Source organism: Oratosquilla oratoria, chromosome 6 (genome assembly GCF_046742065.1).
Source record: "Oratosquilla oratoria isolate Oo_2021 chromosome 6, ASM4674206v1, whole genome shotgun sequence".
In the NCBI taxonomy this organism is placed as follows: Eukaryota; Metazoa; Arthropoda; class Malacostraca; order Stomatopoda; family Squillidae; genus Oratosquilla; species Oratosquilla oratoria.
In genome coordinates, this window is record NC_134782.1 from 41804374 (window position 1) to 41813358 (window position 8985).

An 8985-nucleotide genomic window follows, 5' to 3' on the forward strand; every position below is an offset into this window, starting at 1 on the left:
CTCTTAAACAAACATTAAATAACCTCACCAGCCAGTCCACCATCACTGTACCTCCTTTTTTTTTTTTTTAGATATTCTGCATGACATCCATCCAACCCAGGTGCCTTACCTACTCTCATCATCTTAACAACTGCATTCACCTCATCTTTCCTTATTTCTCCTCAATTTTCCTCACTCATCACTGTCATTTTCATAACACTGCCCACTGCAGCTGCATTTCCTTCCATATCCTTCACATTTAGCAACTCCCTAAAATACTCTGCCCATCTTCCAATTGTTGCTGTCTCTTCCATTATCATCTCTCAATCTGTACCTTTACCTTTTCTTCTACACTTGATTCGCCTCCTCTTCCTTTCTTTCCAAAACATGTTTTTATTACTTTCAATTTTTTTTGTCATGCTCATACCCCATTTCACATCTTTTCTGTCTCCTTTATCTTATGCTTTACTTCTCTTTTTTTTTCTTTGTACCTCTCATATGATTCTCTTGTCCTATTTTGTGACCAATCTGTGAAAGCTCACTTCTTCTACAACCTTCTTTGCTTCCTCATCCCACCACTCACTACCCTTCCTTCTATTTCCTCCCATCCTCCTTGTTCCACACACCATCTTTGCACACCTTGTGACTCCCTCCTTGAACCATCCCATTCGTAGTTCTACTCTCTCCCACTCTTCTCTCAGCTTCTTATACTACTCCTTTTCTTTCTCATTTAAGCAGTTTACTTTAAGCACCTCCCTACCTTCTGTCCTGTTCCTCTTTCTCCATCTATCCTCTACTTTAAACTTACCTTCCACCAAAAAAATAATCTGATATTCCCCCCACTCTCTCCCCTTAGAACATGTACATCCTTAACTCTTCCTATTATTCTCCTGGTTACCACTATATAGTCCATTAACACCCTATCTACCACCCATCCATCCATCACCCTCTCCCATGTGTGCTTATGCTTAATTTTCTTCCTAAACACTGTATTTGCTATCATTAACTCTATTTCTAGACACATCTCCACCATCAACTTTCCACTAGTTTTTCCTGGAACTCTACACTTCCCAACCACTCCATCTATTGGTTCCTTTTCTACCCTAGTATTAAGGTCTCCCAATACATTACATTGACATTTCTCCCTAGACCCTCTATGCACTCATTTAAATATATCCAAAATACCTCCCTTTCCTCTACACTCTTCTCACTACCAGGCTCATATGCACTTACAAGTAAAACTCACAACTCACTTCCCAGTTTCACCTTCATCCACATTAACCTTGAAGAAACCTCCTTCCACTCCACCTCATGCTTACCTATCTCCTCACTAGTAAAACCACCCTTTCCCTCATCCTCTCTTCATTCCTGAGACCCTCCCAAACTCAAATTTGCCCCTCCCTTTCAACTTTGTTTCATTCAATGCCAACACATCCATCTTTCTTCTCACAAACATACTGCCTATCTCTTCCCTATTTACTGTAATCTGTACCACATCCACACACATTAAAAGACCCAAACCTTTAAGTTCTGGCTGGAAAACTCCCAGATCCTATTATGCCTTTGATTTTTTTTTTTTTTTTTTTTTTTCAAGAATGTCCCCTTTGGGGCTACAGGGAGAAAAATGCATTGTCCTATCCCCGTCCTGTTTTCGTCACCTTTTACAACTCAAGTGGAAACCTTGGTGGCAGTATTCTTTTCCCCCACCATAGGGTTTGGCAAAATGAGAAAATAAATATTCTGTAAAGTGGTACAGGACAGTAACAAGAGTGGGGGGACAGCACAATTGAGGGGCAGTCACAGTGTAATAAAGTATCATCATTTCTCTATGAATAGAGATTTCCTCTACCACAGAGAAAATGATGTGTGGCTCTGGTCCATAGGGGCACCCTATATAGACCCTAAAGTATCAGCTGCATGATACTGAGCAGCTTTTAACAAAATATACAACACAGACAAGCACAATACCAAAAGATGGCTGGCCAATAAATATATTTGTACTGGAAATGTCAACATAATCAAAACATTGTTGTAAAAAGGGTTGTGGCACTTACCCAAGTAACCGAAACAGCTCCCAGGGATCAGTGGCAGGGGTAATTTATGGCTGGTTGGCCCCCAATTCTTGGGGTTGGGGGATGGTCCTACAACAAAGCTCCTGCCATACAAGGTCACACAGCATACCCATAATCATATCACTCACCCGAATGGACAGAGACCACCTGGCCAGACTGCGATGCAGCCACCATCCAGCCCTTCTAAGCTACCAGGAGAGGCTGGATGACAGCATTACAGACAACTGCACAGGATGTAACACTTCACCCCATTCTATACAACACATAATGAAAGACTGCATTGTACACAATTACGCATGCCAACAACACAATATACTCTCTATAAAGGATTTGTGGGAAAACCCTGTTCCAGCCATGGCATTCCTCTGGGAGATGGGACTGCTCAGCCAGACAGTCTAGGGAACAACAGCAACACAATCAGAACATATTTTGATGTAATACTGTACCCCATTTATTACTATTGTAACATGTTAACACACCATAGAAAGTGGTGTGAAATAAATTATTTCTCTTGGCATCCTACAATCCATTGAAGCTTTATCAGTCTGAATAAAGCACTTCAAAATAACTTACTAGTAAAAACCTAATGGGGATATAATTTGAAAGCTGGGCAACAGGAAAATGAAATAGCTTTCCTGAAGAGAAGATACATGCCTAATTTTTACAAATACACCCACAAGATGCATCAGCTCTTGGAATTCCATATAGGCCATTCTAAAACCATAAATTAATTCAACACTATGTGTGGAAGGCAGAGGTGGAGGGAGTGAACATGAGGGGCGACCAAGGATGGGATGGATGGATGAGGTAAAAGGGGCATTGGGAAAGACAGGAATGTCTGTTGAGAAAGGGAGACGACAGAAGATGGGGTGAGCGTAGAATGGTGTATGGATGATACTATGATGCATGGGAGTGGGTGGGGGCTATTTTCCCTCTCACACAGGAGAAAGCCAAAAGAAAAAGGCTTCATCCTGTACATACTCCACTCCCTTCTACCCTCCCTCCCATCTCAACACCTCCTGGATGACGGGTCATCCCTGCATCTTCTCCACTGCCCTGGGTCAGAAGCAGTGTCGCAAGATGCAGCACATCCACGGCAAGGCCGCTTTATTAGTTCAGAGACCCTCCCTCCGTCCCCTCATGCAGAAAAGGAGAAAACGGGGAGAAATCCCTTCGGGCTACATCAATTTATTTCTCATGCATACTCCCTCAGCCCCCATCCCCCACTCACTACCCCTCATGCATTCATCCCTATCTTCTGTCCTCTCCCGTCCTTCCTCTCTTTTCCAATGCCCCTTTTACCCCATCTCATCCTAGGTCGCCCCATCACGTTCACTCCTTCCACCTCTGCCTTGCACACCTCTTTTACTAATCTTTCTTCACTCATTCTTTCCATGTGTCCAAACCATCCTAATATTCTTGCATCAACCCTATCTCCCAGCTCCCTTTCCACCCCTGTTCTCCTCTTCATTTCTTACTCTATCTAGCATAGTAACCTCTACCATACTTCTCAGGCATTTCATCTCAAATACATTCAAACTCCTTCTCTCTTCCTCTCTTATGTTCCATGTTTCTGCCCCATACAGTGCTGTCGGCACAATCACTCCTAAAATTGGAACAATACAGAGAAGATTAGCATGGCTCCTGCACAAGGATGACAATAACCTAAAAAATGACAATGGAAAAAGAAGAGGTCATGAAAAGAAACTCAAAAAGGATAACTATAAAAAAGATCTGAAAAAAAAAAAAAGCTTCCCCCACAGAATGCTAGATATCTGGAATAACTTAGATAAAGAAACAGTGTGTGCAAAAACTATTCAAGATTTTAAGAAAAAACTTGATGCTGAAATATACAAAGACGGGTCACCATGAGCATAGCTCCCTTCCCGTAACTAGGTAAATACAATCTCCTCTTAGCATCCATTCCCAAATGTCTATTTCTCATTACATTTTTTAATCCCCCAAGGCTTCTCTCAATCTACATTCTACCTCCACCCCCACTCCTCCCTTTCCTGCCACATTCACACCCAAATCAGGCTTGCCCAAAATGGCTTGACAAAGAAACTGAAAAAAGTATTGCTAAAAAGAGACAGGGTTACAAGAAATATAAGTGCTCGGGTGCATCTAATGACTATCAGTTATGTATTAATACAGAGATTTAAAAAAGTCAATAAAAAAACAAAAATGACAATAAGAAATGAATATTGATGATAAATCCAAAGAGAATCCCAAAGAATTCTATAGTTACATTAGAGATAAAAAGGTTGTTAGGAATCACATTGGTCCACTATTATCTGCTGACGGTCAACCTGAATATTCAAATGAAGGAATATGTGATATTTTAAACAATTATTTTAGCTCAGTATTTGTAAACGAAACACCTCAAAGTGAACTCCAAACTGAAACCTATGAAAAGTCTAGGGTAAACTTACTACGGTAAATATAATAAAAGAAAAAATTAAAACGTGTATAGATAAACTCAAAGTTAATAAAACACCAGGGCCTGACGGTTGGCATCCAAGAATCTTAAAGGAAATGAAAAATTAGATTGTTATTCTATTAGAAATTATTTTCAAGAAATCCTATCAGATGTCCCAAGAGAATGGAAGCTAGCTAATGTTACTCCCATATTCAAAAAAGGTGACAAAAAGAATCCATATAACTACAGGCCTATAAGTTTGACTTCAATCTTAGGAAAAATTATGGAAACTATCATCAGAGATGCTATCGAACATCATTTAGAAAGTAACTGTTTGATACATGTTTGATACATGATAGCCAACACAGTTATCTCGAATTATGACAAAAGAAACAATATAGATTTATTATATCTAGACTTTGCAAAAGCTTTTGATACCATCCCCCAAGAAAGACTTACTAAATTAGCTTCACACGGAATAAGTGGTAGCCTATTAAGTTAGACTAGTAATTGGTTGCATGATCGAAAACAGAGTTGTTTTAAATGGAAGAACTTCTGGATGGAAAAATGTTACAAGTGGAGTTCCTCAAGGTTCCGTTCTCGGGCCACTTCTATTCTTAGTATATACAAATGATATAGACCATGGACTAAAATCTACTGCTTCCAAATTTACTGACGATACAAAACTGTGTGGAATGGCAAATGATCACTTAAACCAATTAGATAAATGACAGCAATGGTCTGAAAAGTGGCTAATGCAAGGTAATGCACATAGGTAAAAATAACAGTAAGTACGATTACAAGTTATTTGGAAATTCGTTAACAAAAGTGGATAGTGACAAGGATCTCGGCGTAGTTATCAGTAACAATCTCAAATCATCCAAGCAGTGTATTTCAGCCTCTGAGAAAGCAAATAAAAGTCTAGGACTGATTGCACGATCTTTTGACTTCAAAAGTACATCACTCATGAACAAGCTATGTAAATCGTTAGTTCGTCCACATTTGGAATATGCTGTTTCCGTATGGTCACCGAATCTCATTAAAGACATTGACAGATTGGAAAAAGTACAACGGCGAGCTACAAAACTAATTCCAAATATAAAAAATAAATCATACAAAAATTGACTAAAACATACGAATCTGTTTTCCTTAAGAAAGCGGTTTCTTGATACAGGTCTTTAAGAATCTAAAGGGAATCGATATAAAAAAGTGACAAAATTTTCACACTGAATGAGAATCAGACAAGAAACAATGGTCTCAAACTGTCCAGAAATAGATTTAATTTGGAAGTGGGTAGAAACAACTTCACCAACTGTGTAGTTAATGAATAGAATAAATTTCCTGCAGAGGCAGTGCAATGTAGTTCAGTTTGAAGCTTTAAGAATCATTTAGATAAACACCTAAGCAAGATGCTGTAATGACTATCATTTATTTGATTTGTTTTGTTATCATTTATCTGTTTGTTTATTGTTTGATTCTCATTTATAAATTAAATTTATTATTTACTATTTACCTGTTTATTATCTAACAATACCTATGCATCTATTTTATTATTTACATTATAGTTTTTATTTATTCATTTATTTATCATTATTTTTTTTTGCATCCGACCTAGATATGGACCAAAAGGTCTCCTGTCGGCATGCTCCGCATTTGTAATCCTTTGTATCTAAAACTATCCACCACCTCCAGTCTCTCTCCCTTATTACTCACTTCGTTTATTGCCATTCTCTCACCTTGTACATCTCATCACCTTTTGCCCACATTTACCTTCAACTTCCTTCTTTCACACACCTTCTCATACTCTGTCACTAACTTCCTCAATCCCTCCTCTGATCCTGCTACAAGCACAGTGTCATCCGCAAAAAACAGATGGCTCACTTCCCACTTTTCTCCATTTTCTTTAACCATCTCCAACCACTGACCCACTACCCTTGCATTCACCTCTCACACATCCCCATCTATGTATAGATTGAACAGCCAGGACGACATAACACGTCCCTGATGAAGTCCCACCTTTGTCAGGGATGTGTTTATGTCGAATGATATTTTGATGCAGCCCAAAGGGATTTCTCCCCAAATTCTCTTTATCTGCATATGAGGATAGAGAGGTGGGGTTGCCAATTAAGATGAAGCTGCCTTGCCGTGGATGTGCTGTCTTGCTACATTGTTTCTGACCCAGGGTAGTAGGTAAGATGCTGGGATAACCCATCATTCAGGAGCCAAGAAAAGAGGGTGTGTGTGGTGGTGAATAGGAGTGGAGTATGTGGGGATGAAATGGGTGGGAGTGAATTTATGCCTTTAATTTTGGCTACCCCCCTTGTAAGGGGGAATAAGCCATTTGTATATGGTATATATGATAGAAAAAAGAAATGGAATTTCATTAACAATCCATTTTCTGTGTTTTGGCAAACAGAAATATCTACCTCCTTTGTATGGGGGAAGAAGCCATTGGTATATGGTATATGAGAAAAACAGAAGTGGGATTTCATTAACATAATCATTTTCTGTGTTTTGGCAAACAAAAATTTGTAATAACAAATCCTGATAAATGAGACCAGCATGAAGTTGAGAGGACAAAGGTCAGTCATTTTGAACTAAATCATAGGTGGGTTAACAATGTGGCATACCCTGTTCCTATAAAATCTTAAGAATAAAGTACATTTCCTCTAAATTATTTTGATATTCATTGATGAATAGGTAGCCTTCCTTATAAAGGGGAAGAAGCCCTTGGTATGTAGATTGATGAAGAAAGCATGCAGACAATGCAACAAATTGATGAAATATCAGTAATATATAACCAGCTTATTATTTTGAGTTGGTAATACACCCTATATCTTTCCTCTTAGGTTTATGAGACACTACAATAAGAGGGAGACTAGGGTGGTGGATGGGAGTGGAATGTGTGGGAGTAGATACCTGTCTCTGACTTGGCTACCTCCTTTGTTAGGGAGAAGAAACCTTTGGTATATTAATACATCTAACCAACCTAAACATCAGTTTTCACCTCCAGACATTCTGCACATCCACTGACCTTCATGCACACCAAACCTGCTAAAGTTTATGTGGTCAATATCGGACATACTGTAGTGACCATTTCCTACTTCCTACTGGCTCTCTCCGGCCATACATCCTTGATGCTTCCTTCATACACCACCAAAACAAATTTTCTAACAATTGATGCAGCACTGACCAATCATACATACATATACCAATGTCTTTTCCCCCTTACAAGGGAGGTGGCCAGCTACTCCCACCCATTTTATCCCCACATGCTCCACTCCTATCCCTCCCTCTTTTCTTGGCTCCTGGATGACGAGTCAATCATACATACATATATTTCATCCCCACATATTCCACTCCCATTCACCACCCCTCCCTCCTTTTTGACTCCTGGATGATGGGTCAATCATACAAGATTGACGAGTTAAACACCATATGAGGACGGAGCCTTTATTTGTACGACGTTTCGCTTATTACAGCTTTTTCAAGTACAAGTTGAGATACATATGCTATAAGGGGAAAGAAACTGTACCCAGGTGTAATTGTGACTTACCTACAAACAGTCAAATAGTGTCTGTGAATCCACCTGTGTTGTGTTTTGTCTTCCCCGACTGTGGTGTAGTCTATAAAAGTGGTGTGGTCTGGTGTTAGGTTGGTGTGTAGGAATTGTTCTAATCCTGTTTGAAATGGCATTTAACCTCTTCAATATGAGTCAAATATTCGTGGACACATTAGCTGAATGACATACAATGATGCATCACAATGTGCACATAATACAATAATTACAGCTGTTATACTTGTTCTTTCACCCACAATGTAACCACTGAAAAAGTGATTGAGCCTGTTCACAGAATAAGGTCACTCATCTACAACTGCAAAATATAATCAGGAAGCAGACACTGGCATCCTCATATATTCACTCACGCCTCATGATGCCTACGTGTCATCATATTCAAGGGGTTAATAGCTGCAGCTCCAATATGTTGTGTACTGGTTAGTGTAGTGTATGTTGTATGGACCAGTGATTTACATGTGTGTAATTCTTAACTCTTGCATATTGGTCATGTGTAAAGGCCTGGGTTTATCTCAATGTCATCAACTATATGTGGAAGGCCAATTTCTCTATATACATACCAAAAGATATTTTCCTTCTTAGGAGGCAGGTGGCCAATTCAAAGCACACGGCCACCTTACAACCATCCAAAACCCATTTGTCAACTCTACCATCCAAGCACTTCAAGGATGAAAGGTCAGCCTTTGACTGCCCACCACTCTGCTAAAGTCCATTGCAGGACTCCAAACAGCCAGAACTTAGTTAACATCCCTCTCATCCAATGAAATATAATTATGGAGACGATGAGAACATGCTTTTGGCCTGCATTATTTTTTCATCCATTTACAAATCCATTCACTTCCATCTCCTGTACTGTATTTTCCCTTCACCCTATCTATCCATCTTTTTCTTGATTTTCCTGGTTATGTGGAAAGATGAACACGAAAAAGAAAAATTGG

General features: G+C 39.3%; 1 long non-coding RNA gene and 1 other non-coding gene across 2 annotated transcripts in view; both read left to right on the forward strand.

Moving 5' to 3' along the window:
• Positions 1-8985, forward strand: part of LOC143026446 (uncharacterized) — a 53511-nt gene that overhangs the window by 34316 nt on the left and 10210 nt on the right. The window lies entirely within an intron of this gene.
• On the forward strand, positions 3636-3741 carry LOC143026690 (U6 spliceosomal RNA). The gene has a single exon (XR_012966534.1). It is a non-coding gene; the product is annotated as a U6 spliceosomal RNA (small nuclear RNA).